Consider the following 11,614-nt stretch of genomic DNA (forward strand, 5'->3'; position numbering starts at 1 on the left):
CAGGATCTTAAATCCGCAGCCAATAAGAAGAATGCCACGCTGTTCTGGGAATTGATTAACAAGGTTAGGCAGCAAACCACGCCATCTATTGCCAATCACATAACAGAACAACAATGGTATTCCCACTTCTCTGCACTGTATGGCGGGATAGAAGTGATATCTCCACCTCCCTCAGGACCTGATATTAGGGCCCAATCTCCATTGGTGTTTGAGGAATCATTTCAGCCCTCTGAGGTATTATTGGCCATTAGACATCTGACCCCGAGGAAGGCAGCTGGCCCTGATGGGATACCTGGGGACCTACTTTTGGATGAACCTGTAGCCTGGGCCAGACTCATTGCATTAATAATGAATTTGATCTCCAAGGGCTACCCTGTGCCAGACTCGTGGAAGGGAGCAGAGGTGGTAACTGTGTATAAAAAGGGCGCCAGGGATGACCCTGCCAATTACAGACCGATCAGTCTGATAGACGTGATCCAGAAGGTGGTTGGCAGGGTCATCATTTCCAGGGTTGGCGTATGAATGGAAGAGAAGCATGTCCTTTCTCATTTCCAAGCAGGGTTCCGACAGAAGGTGGGCACGATGGACCAGGTCTTCCGCTTTTTTGCGATCTCTTGGAAGGCTGTGACCATTAACAAGGGTAGTCTTTACCTGGCATTCATAGATCTCAAAACGGCGTTCGACCTGGTCCCTCGTGCAAGGCTGTGGGATATCCTGGAAGAGATGCCTTTCCCAGGGCCACTCTTGGGATTTATTGTGAAGCTCCATGAGGGAAATTATGCGAGGATTAGATGGGGCACCCAGGGACATCTGACAGAGAGGGTGCCCGTGAAGAGTGGAGTCCGCCAGGGATGTGTTATGGCGCCGACTTTGTTCTCCCTCTTTGTGAATGGTGTGGTGGACCATCTGAGGGAGGAAGCGGCAGATGCGCCATCCCTGGCGGGGGAAAAAACACCTACCCTACTCTTCGCGGATGATACCCTCTTGATCTCTAAATCCCCCATGGGCCTTCAAAAGCCCTTGGACCGTTTTAGTGTGTTCTGCACTGATAGAGGCCTCACCATCAACACCTCTAAAACAAAGCTTATGGCCATTTCACCCTCCAAGAGATTTAGGAATAATGTTTTGCTTAATGGTGTCCCCTTGGAGATGGTAGATTCCATCGACTATTTGGGTGTTAGAGTAAATAGCCGGATGAATTGGAAAGATCACCTGGCTAAAATGTTATTAAATCACAAAAGAGTCTCAGGGGTGGTTATGAGGGAACAGCGGGAGTCGATGAGTAAACCCGTGGCACCGACTCTCGCAATCTATGAAGGCCAGGTATTACCGTCTGCCCTATATGGATCCAAGCTGTGGGGGTTCGAGAACACTACAGATCTAGTTAGATCCGAAAACAAGTTTATGAGAGATTTGGTGGCCCTCCCAGCTTCTACCCCGCTGATCCCACTACGGCTAGATTTGGGTAGGCGATCTCTTAAAGACATAGGGCCCGATTCACAGAATGAACTTAAGACTCAATCCTAAACTTACTACTTTTGGTATTCACAGAAGTTAGGATTTTGTCTTAAGACAAACTTAAGACAGACTTAAGACAGACTTAAGACAAAATCCTAACTTCTGTGAATACCAAAAGTCGTAAATTCATTCTGTGAATGCCAAAAGTAGTAAGTGCATTCTGTGAATACCAAAATAGTAGTAAGTTTAGGATTGAGTCTTAAGTTCATTCTGTGAATCGGGCCCACTGTGCGCTTGCGCCCACTACTTTTTTGGGTGCGACTGAGAAGGGCCCGGGAGCTCCATAATTATGCAGCAGTTTTAGATGAACTTATCCTGCTTGATGCGGGTAATAAGATCAAGTGGCTGTGTAATTTGAGGCAGTTGGTGGTGCAATTGGGCTTGAGTGAATCATGGATAAGTCAATCACCGCCTCCCAAGTTAATGATTAAGAAGCTCTACTGGGACTGGATCCAGGAGGTGGCCATATGCAGAGGTGCAGGGGGTGCTCTCTCTGAGCGGTTTCTCAAGACCAAATGTACAAGGAAATTTGAACCCTTTCTAGACTTCATAGGGAAACCTTTGGATAGATCATTTTACTTAAAACTTAGGTTCGGGACCCTCCCGGTGAATGATTTCACCTCCGGGTGGAATAATCTTGGTGGTCTATCGAAAGCTTGCCCCGGCTGTGCAGCCCCTAACGAGTTTGTGGCGCATTTTCTTTTCGCCTGCCCGGCATATAGGGTTGCTTGGAAGATATGGTTAAAACCATTATGCAAGGGGTTGGGCCTCAGATGCCATAAAATGGCCCTACGGGTCATTTGCACTGACACGTCTTCTACTGCCATGGTGTGTGGGGTAGCTAAATATTTGGGTAGTGCATGGCAGACACGTATGAGGAGGGTCAAGCCCACCCCATTATAACCGAACTGCCAGTTGGCCCCCTGGTAGGAAGTTTTTTATGGCTTTCTTGCATTCGTTTTTAATGTATATTTTAATGATTTTACAATTGGGTAGTATGTAACGTTGTATGTATACAAGGATTGGTGGGTTCTTGTTTTTTATCTTTAATTGTATTGTATAAATTGCATACTTTTATGATGAAATTTTTATTGAATAAAGTACATCTACTACATATTTAATTGGCATGATACTTTTGGGCATCTTACATGGGGAAAACCCTGACAGTATGTGATGACTATAAGAGTGCATATTGATGGTTGGTTTGTGATTTATCTAAGAGATAGCTGCAAGATAGTGCTTTAAGCCTGAGTGTGCTAACTATAGGAGGTACATTAGGATTTGGTGAGGCAAAACAGTGAGCGTATAAAGACCTTGACCACTGCACCATACAGAAATCTATTTCCGCTTATAACTTTTGTTGGTGGTCAAAGCCCTGGCCTGAGACAGCACCTCAGAGCAGTCCTGAGGAGTGTGTAGGTGATAGTACTCATTGTACTCAGAAGCTATACTAACAAGTTTATATATATTGTATTGGGATGCAGGACTTTACTTTTTCAATTGGACAGATTTGGCACAGACGATAGGGTACCGAACCTCTGGCAGGAGAAGTAGCTGTGAGAAAGTACTGTCGGCCCCATGACGGGGCCATCAGAATTAGAAGATGGACAAATTGACTCAATTTGCTGAGCACTGTTGTGAGGAGGGGAAGCAACAGAAAAACTGCAAGCAAAGGTCCATGCGATCAAAAAACACACTCCCAATGAGCTGGATAGTACATGCCTGCTTGTGTAATACCAACATTTGCAGTTCACATTTATTGCATAGCAATACAGATTCAGCTTGCCCAAGGGTTGAAAATTCTGTTCAGTTGCCTTTGACTCAGCCATTGCTCGTGGCATGCTCACGCAGATATGGTGTGTCTGCCTACTTGTTACTTATTACCGGTAAAAGCTTTATAGTTAGAGTGACCTAATGAACAGTGGCACATTTCCATAGTTCTTTTTCTATCGCTGTGAAAAGATGTGACCTGGTTCCATCTGGCTTGTTGATATAAAAAACTGAGGTCATGTTGTCTGTTCCTGTTAGAAATGGGGTCTGTAGTTGACAATCCGTATGCACCCTGTCCAAGTAGGGACACTCAGTCTGGTCAGGGTAAGGGGAGATCACACAGCTAAGATAGCTCCTGCTCACCCCCTTAGCATGGCAGAAGCAGTCAGGCTTATCTCAGAGGCAATGTGTAAAGCATTTGTACATACATTCACAGTAACATAGTGAAAACAACACAAAAGGACTCCACACCAGTTTAGAAAAATAGCCAATATTTATCTGAGTAAAACAAGATCAAAACAATAAAACTCCAAAATACACAAATGAAGATATGAATTTTGCGAGAATAAACTTAAAAATACAATTCCTTGTAGTCAATAGTGCTAACTGGGGCTATTGCGGCATTGTGAACAACACAAATCCAACAGTTTGGTGATACAGCGTCGGACAGTCCGCAAACTAGCACCTTTGGAAGTGAAGAGGCCTCTGGGACCTTGCGTTGAAATCCGAAGATGAGGCGTCACCGGTGGTCATCGGTTTCAAAAGTCGGCAGGCCTGGGTCTGCAATGCCGTTGTGTTCGATGTGTTATGCTCTTCATGATCGGTGACCACAGCTTTGGTGCAGGCAGCCGCTCAATGTTGGTGCTGAGCGCTGTAGTTGGCAGACCAGGGACTGCAATGTGAAACAGGGCAATGCGTCATGCTCTTCATGAACTGTGCCCTCAGTCATGGTTCAGATACTCCGTCCATCACCACCCCTTTTTGTACCGCTTTGTCGCCATAAGTTGGCAGGGTATGCTCAGACGTGAGTCCCTTGCTCACTTTGCCATTGGATTCAAGCAAGCCTGGCTGAAGACGGCTGTAATGTCAGAAACCGGTCCTAGGAAGCTTGAGTCCGGTCCAGGGAAGGCATGGCTTGGCAGTTCGGGCTGGACTGTTCCCATGAGGCACAAGGTCAGACTGATTTGCATATTGCCATGTCTGAACTGAGGTGGCAGAGTGGGCTAAAGAACGGTGATGGATTAAACCCAGATCTGTTGACTGGGTGTGAGTGTTTGATTGTTTCAGATACTCCGTCCATCACCACCCCCTTTTGTACCGCTTTGTCGCCATAAGTTGGCAGGGTATGGTCAGACGTGAGTCCCTTGCTCACTTTGCCACTGGATTCAAGCAAGCCTAGCTGAAGACGGCTGTAATGCCAGAAACCGGTCCTAGGAAGCTTGAGTCCGGTCCAGGGAAGGCATGGCTTGGCAGTTCAGGCTGGACTGTTCCCATGAGGCACAGGGTCAGACTGATTTGCATATGGCCATGTCTGAACTGGGGTGGCAGAGTGGGCTAAAGAACGGTGATGGATTAAACCCAGATCTGTTGACTGGGTGTGAGTGTTTGATTGGTTCAGGTACTCCGTCCATCACCACCCCCTTTTGTACCGCTCAGTCATGGTGCAGGCAGCAGGGTCAGAGACGAGGTTGGAGTCGATGGTGCTGTCGTCGGTACACCAGGGGCTGCGCTGTCGTCGGTACACCAGGGGCTGCGATATCATCAAGTTGATGCATCGTGCTCTTCACGAGCAGTGCTCTCAGCTTCGGTGCAGGCAGCGGCGTAGATGATGGTGTAAAGCAATATCATTGGTGAGGCCAGAGCTGGATGTCGTCGTAGTTGATGTGTTGTGCTCCTCACAAGCGGTGACCATGGCTTTGGTGCAGTGGCATCGGGGATGGCATCAGGTTTGCTTTCATGGTGGTTACAACACAACCACTCAGTTCCAAGAGTCCGCACTGATATTGACACACCTTGACAATGCAGGACTCGCAGCAGAAAAATCCCAGTGCTGGTAACAAGATGTGGATGAAGTCTTTGATATCCCTGAGACTTCCTTCAAGAGCTCAAGCCCTCAGAGAAACTTGGAAAGCAGGGTGTAGAAAGCAAAGTCCAGTCATTTCAGTATCCAAGACAGAAGCAGCCAGCTGCAGGCCAACACAGCAAAGCAGACAGCAATCGCAACACAGCTCTTCTTCCTGGCAGAATGCACTCAGTCCAGAAGTGTTCTGAAGTTATGGTGTCACAGCTCCAAGACATATACCAATTTCTGCCTTTGCAGTAGGCAAACTTCAAAGGAGAGTCTTTGTAGTGCATACAACCCTGCCTTTCCCTTACCTAGCTCCAGACACACTACAAGGGGGTAGAGACAGCTTTGTGTGAGGACATGCACAGCCCTATTCAGGTGTCAGTGACAACTCCTCCCACCACTCTAGTTCAGGAAGGCCCATCAGACTGGTGATGGGCCTTCAGGATATCCAAGGCATACCGCAGCTCCCTTTATGTGACTGTCAAGAGTATATGTACAAGAGCCCAACTGTCATCCTCACCCAGATGTGAATTCTACAGTCAGGCTGAGGCACAGAAAGGTTAAGCAAGAAAATGCTCACTTTCTAAAAAAAAGGCATTTTCAAACATGCAATTTAAAGAGCAACATCACCGTGGCTGCCACCTGCCCAGTGAACCTACTCCCTCCCCCCAGGGGTCTGCAACGGGCCCCAAACCCCGCCAGCCTTTCCATGGCGGCATCGCCGCCATGGGAAGGCCTCTACCAGGGCACATCCTAATATGGCGGACGGTGCCTGCTAGGCACCATCACCATATTTAGTGCCCCTTTTCCGCCCGCCAGGCAATCGGTGCGATTGCCACTGGCAGAAAAGCAGCGGACAGACTTTGCGTCCACCGCAATACCCACCACCATCCTAATTTGGCGGTGGGCAAATCTCATTGTGATGGCGGGAGAATTGACCCCGCCGGCCTGGGAGTGGCAGTCCACCCGCCATCATAATGAGCCCCTCAGAATCTATCCATCCTAAGTTGTAGCCCACTCATGGTTATATTTCAAAACACATTCATGCAAATGGGTATTCGTCAGCAGCACTACTACTGGCAGAACTTTTGAAAGATGATCTTTGAATTATTTGTAAATATATTACTGCTTGATCATTTTTCACGTATGTGCGATGAACATGTCATGTAACCATTGAAGAGGGGTTAACATGATATAACTGAAAAACTATCATTATACAGTATATGTTTTTTCTTGCTGCTGAATATGATCTAAAATATTACGCTGGTAAAACTGCTTCATTAATGTATATAATGTTAACAAAGCAACTGATGTTATTGTAACAGCACTATTTCTTTGTGTTTTTCTACAGGGACACAGGATTAACCCTTTGCCTTCTCAGTTTTTAATCTTTTTCTTCTGCATGTCTTTTACATGGATGATCATCTATCAGTGTTTTATATGAAAAGTAGTATATATGTGGCATTAGAATTAAGGGGAAAATATTCCACTGCCCTAGCTGAGTGCCTGACTCCTAGAGAGGTCTTCCAGCCCAGTGGACATCTCTGACCACTTACAGGGACTGCCATCAAGGCGGTTCCTGTCAATGTATTGAAGGCATGCCGTCCAGCATACTTTCAATACGTTTTTTTTATTTTCAAAAACAAAATCCCTGAGTAATTTTCTTTTCTTAAATAAAAAAATGAATGACCACCTCACCATGGAGGTTTTCTCTCATGGAGTGGGGGGGTCATATAAAGGTTTCTACTTACAATTACTGCCATGTTTTGGATGGTGGTATATGAAAATAAAAACTGTCCATTAGGCCTCTCACTCTAAATCGGGCAGAGGGTCAAATAGTCAAATCTCCAACAGCCCTTACTCCATCAGACCATTGGAGGAGTATGTCAGCGATGGAGATGGAGTAGTTTCCGTGTTTGAGATCCTCAAGCTAAGTCCAACCATAAATAGGGCGGACGGAGCTACAGTTTGGTGGAGAGGGTACTCTGTTGCAACGAAGGACCCTTTCGACTAAACTCTAAATCAGTCCCTAAGTCACAGCAGGCGTACCCGGTCATCCATGGGTGAAGACGCGTTACTTGCCCTCCAAATCTTTATTTCTTATGGCTACATATCTTCTTCCAAATTCTTCACCTTGAACCATTCACAGACCTATTGGCTGGATCAGAAAATGTTCATCAGCTCTGCATCACTGGTGAAGGGGGTTCTTTAATGGAGGACACCGCAGACCCACGTGATATCATCTCCAAAAGTGATAAAGTAGAACTGGGACTATTGACGTCGGCTCACCTTGTCCTCCATGTCTCATTAAGGCCGCAACAGAAGAACATCGAGACATAGCAAAAATATATTCAAATTCTATCCTTGTGTTTGTAATGTAATGTATTACCGATTCACATATATAGTGCTATGATTTTTCAGATGCTGTATTCCAAATATGCTTGTTCATTTTCATGCTTTTTCTTTGAAATGAAAATTTGTATTAACTAAATTAAATTGAAAAAGATAGAATTAAACAGTGATATATGTTTGAAAGGTCGCTGAAGAAGACTGACGTCTTCTGATATACGAGCCACGAGGAGGAGGGCAGGGCAGACCCTTGTTTCTTTAGCTTTTTGAGAGTAAAATTGAGCGTTTGGCTGGACTGATAAGCATACATGCCCAGATGAAAGGCCTCGAGTGGGTGCCAGGGATACATGAGAGTGTGGCACTGCATGCAGATGATGTACGGGCATTCTTGAGTGACCTGAAGTGATCGGGACCAAGGGTTTTACAGATTCTTCTGATCTTTAGTAAATTCACAGGTCTCAATGTAAAAAGGGAAGAGCCATCCCTGTATGTGTCTGATACAGCTCCTGGGAGTCTGGGATGGGGGACAGACTTGTGAGTGGATACAGACGGTTGTAAATACTCGGAGGTATATGTTACCCGAATCAGGGGCGGCTCTAGGCTCATGGCGGCCCTGGGCAGGGAGCGTAGGTAGGGGGCCCCGGAAGAGGGGGTCCGGGCGGGCGGAGCGTGGAGGCCAGTGAAGAGTGGGGCTCAGGGTGTTTGGAAGTGGAACAGAGCCGGAGGCCGCCAAATCCCTGCCAGGGGACGCCACGCAAATATGTATCCATCCTCAGAGGATTTTTATATTAAGGATATATATTGGCGTGGTGGCCCTTGGGGTTTGGTGGCCCTGTGCAGGTGCACAGCTTGCACATGCCTAAGGCTGCCCCTGCCCGAAGGCTAACAGAGCGCTGAACATGAATATACAGCCTCAGATCAAAAGAGTACAAAGTGACACACGATTCTGGATTGCCCTTCCGTTTTCCTTCTTGGGCCATTCTGCAACGTTTAAAATGGTACCCTTGCCACGTCTCCTCTATCAGCTGTAAAACGTCCATTAATAGATCCTTCATAGCTTTTTTCTTAAAATAAATTCCATGCTCCGGGGTTTTCTATGGATAGATGGGACTCCCAAGATTGACCTCCATAAATATTTCAAATCCATTTTAGAGGTCAGCATTGCGGCGGATGATACCGAATCATACCATCGAGCCTCACAATTAGTTATCCTAAAAGAAGGGTGGTGGAAGCCGGACACAGAGCCAGCGTTTTTGTCTGAGAAGTGGCCAATCCTGGTACAGCAGCTGACACACCTTTTATATGGTGGTAAGGTGGAAAGTGTTCTGCCACCAGCCACTCAGGTTTGGCACAATACTGTGAAGGCGTTGGATTGGAGGCTCAAACTCACAAAGGAGATCCCCTTGTGGGAAGGGATGTGGTTGCTGCACTACTTGGAACGGCAGGATTTCTCCTGCTGGGATGTGATTAACATCTCCAAGTTCGGACATATCATGCCTGGAGTGATGATGAAATAATTTTCTACCCCTCAAGAAGGAGTTCAACCTGTATCAAAATCAATTTTTTAGATACTTGCAGCACTGACATGCACTTAGACCTTATGGACTAACAGAATTACCATATTTTAGTCCAAAGGTCCTAACAAAGGATTTGCTGGAGCACAGACCTTTAGTAGAGCTATGCTCCTGAATCCTTAATGCTTCTGCAGGAAGCCTGGGGGAAGGACCTGGAGACTTTGACCGCCTATGACTAGTGTGAGGTCTTATAGCCGAAGAGGGCGTTTGGTTGAAAACCCAGCGAACAGCACACAGGGCCAGCAAGTGTTCTTGCTAGTACTTTATAGTGTGAGGCCTTAGCCAAGTTGCGTGAGTCAGCAATCGCATTCCAGTTTAGAGTGGTCTGACTTAAGCTTCTACATTGTGTCTATTTCACTTGACTTAGACTTTGGAGAGTGGGAGCACCTGAAGCGCCGCTGTGCCTCTGTTGTTCGAGGATTGATGAGGACTTGGTGCATACGATTTGGAGCTGTGAGATGCAGGCATCTTTTGGGAAAGGATGCTCTCTGGGCTTGTTGGGGTGTTGGGGTGGCTAGAGTGGCGGCTGCCACGAAACTCCAAGAAAGCCCTTCTACACACCAGCATTGACTTAGATAGCAACAACAATAACTAAGAGGGACATTGCACGGTGATCGAATGGTATGAACCTTTCCCACTTAGAGAAGTGGAAAAATTGGATTAGATCATTGCATGGACCTAGAAACTCTGATATTCTAGGCCAGGGGCTGCCACCAAAACACCAGAAGATATGGAGAGATTGGGCTGACTATGGAAGCATCCTGCTAATGCCCAGTAGGAAAAGGTCATTTAATTTGGAGGATAAGTCTGCACCAATCACCCAGTCAATATTTAATAAGGAAATTGCTTGGGTGGGGATTGTTGGAGAGGTGTAATATGCACCGAATAATGTGATGCTTGTTGTAATTGTGGGAGTCTAATGCACACGTTGTATCATCATTCTATGTTTCACGCTGCTTTATAAGTATATAATAAAACTTTTTTTTTAAATAGTTTTAGAAAAAAAGTATTGACACTGTGCATTCTCTATGGTGACAAATAGATTGTTCCCTCAGCAGCAGTGCATCCTTTCGAGGCTTCGGTATGGACTACCAGCAGAGGCAGAGACATTATGAGCTTCAGCAGCAACAGGCAGCCTACTCCTTTCAAGGTCGAAACCAGGACGACAGCGTCCAGGCTCCAATGGGCAATGAGATACCCAAACTACAACCATCCCCTCCTGGACCTGCCAAAAACATCTCTCATTTTTTCTTGGTGGCACATGATCGCCAGCTTGAATGTCGAGTCACATTTCACCTCCCTAGATAGAGCATTGCGTCTGATTACTGGGTACTTAAGATCGTGGAACATGGATACTCCCTACCCTCCTGTCATATCCCCCACATGCCACCCACACAGAAACATTTTCTGGAGAACCACTTGTCCATTCTCTGCAGTGATGCATTTTTGTGCTGAAAGTCTCTGTTGTTCTTTTTGCATTTGTCACCCCGAGTGGGACGGGTATGCCCAGATGTGGGTCCTGTGCTCTCCATGCCACTGGAGTCAAGCTATCCTGGCTGATGAGGGCTGAAATCCCGAAACCGTTCTAGGATGCTTGTTTCCAGTCCACGGAGGACCTGGCCTGGCAGTTCGGGCTGGACTGTTCCCATTAGGCTCAGGGTCAAGACTGATTTGCATATGGCAGGGTCCAAACTGGAATGGAATGGTGAGCAAAAAAACGATGGATTTAGGCTCAGATCTCTGCACTGGGGTGAATGTATGACATTGTTCTGCATTCTGTCTATCAATTGTTCTTTTGCGAAAGTCTCTGCAAGAGCTGGACATGAATCTTTGAATGTTAAACTCCTGATAATGTATTCGAAGCTAACATTAGATAGGGGCGAAATGTGCATACAACCATAGGAGTCAATGCAAACAAATTCCTACTAAAGTAATACGAAACAGGGAAACACAGCAGTGTGTGGAGTACTAACATCAAATGGAAAGGCACAAACATTGGGCAAAAGATGAGGTTGGTGACACTGCATGTGTTTGATACCGGTAACACACGTCACATTAGCAAAAAGTACACATATTACGCAATGCACTCTTGGGAGATTAACTGTGTGAAGTTATACGTACTTGAGGTTATACTTCAAGTAGAAAAGTGACGTGGCATAACATTCAACAGTCTTTTCACCAAACTGCAATGCTCAACTGTTTGATTTGTGTCAAACAAGTGTGGATGGATTTTTTTTCAACTGTGCAACAAGTTGTTAATATAAGTAGTATGGTTTGATCACTACTGCCATGCATTGGTTCTCACGCTTTGACCTGAGGTCTGGTGACAGAAGTA

At 46.1% G+C, this 11,614-nt stretch overlaps 1 long non-coding RNA gene across 1 annotated transcript in view; it reads left to right on the plus strand.

The window, feature by feature from the left end:
- The window catches only part of LOC144798421 (uncharacterized), a 132,425-nt gene extending 122,162 nt beyond the window's left edge, over window positions 1-10,263 (plus strand). Inside the window, exon 4 of the long non-coding RNA XR_013603536.1 lies at window positions 6,708-10,263. This is a non-coding gene — a long non-coding RNA (uncharacterized LOC144798421). The remainder of the gene's footprint in view (window positions 1-6,707) is intronic.
- Window positions 10,264-11,614: the final 1,351 nt, after the last annotated feature.

The sequence above is a fragment of the Lissotriton helveticus genome, chromosome 12, assembly GCF_964261635.1.
Source record: "Lissotriton helveticus chromosome 12, aLisHel1.1, whole genome shotgun sequence".
Classification (NCBI taxonomy): Eukaryota; Metazoa; Chordata; class Amphibia; order Caudata; family Salamandridae; genus Lissotriton; species Lissotriton helveticus.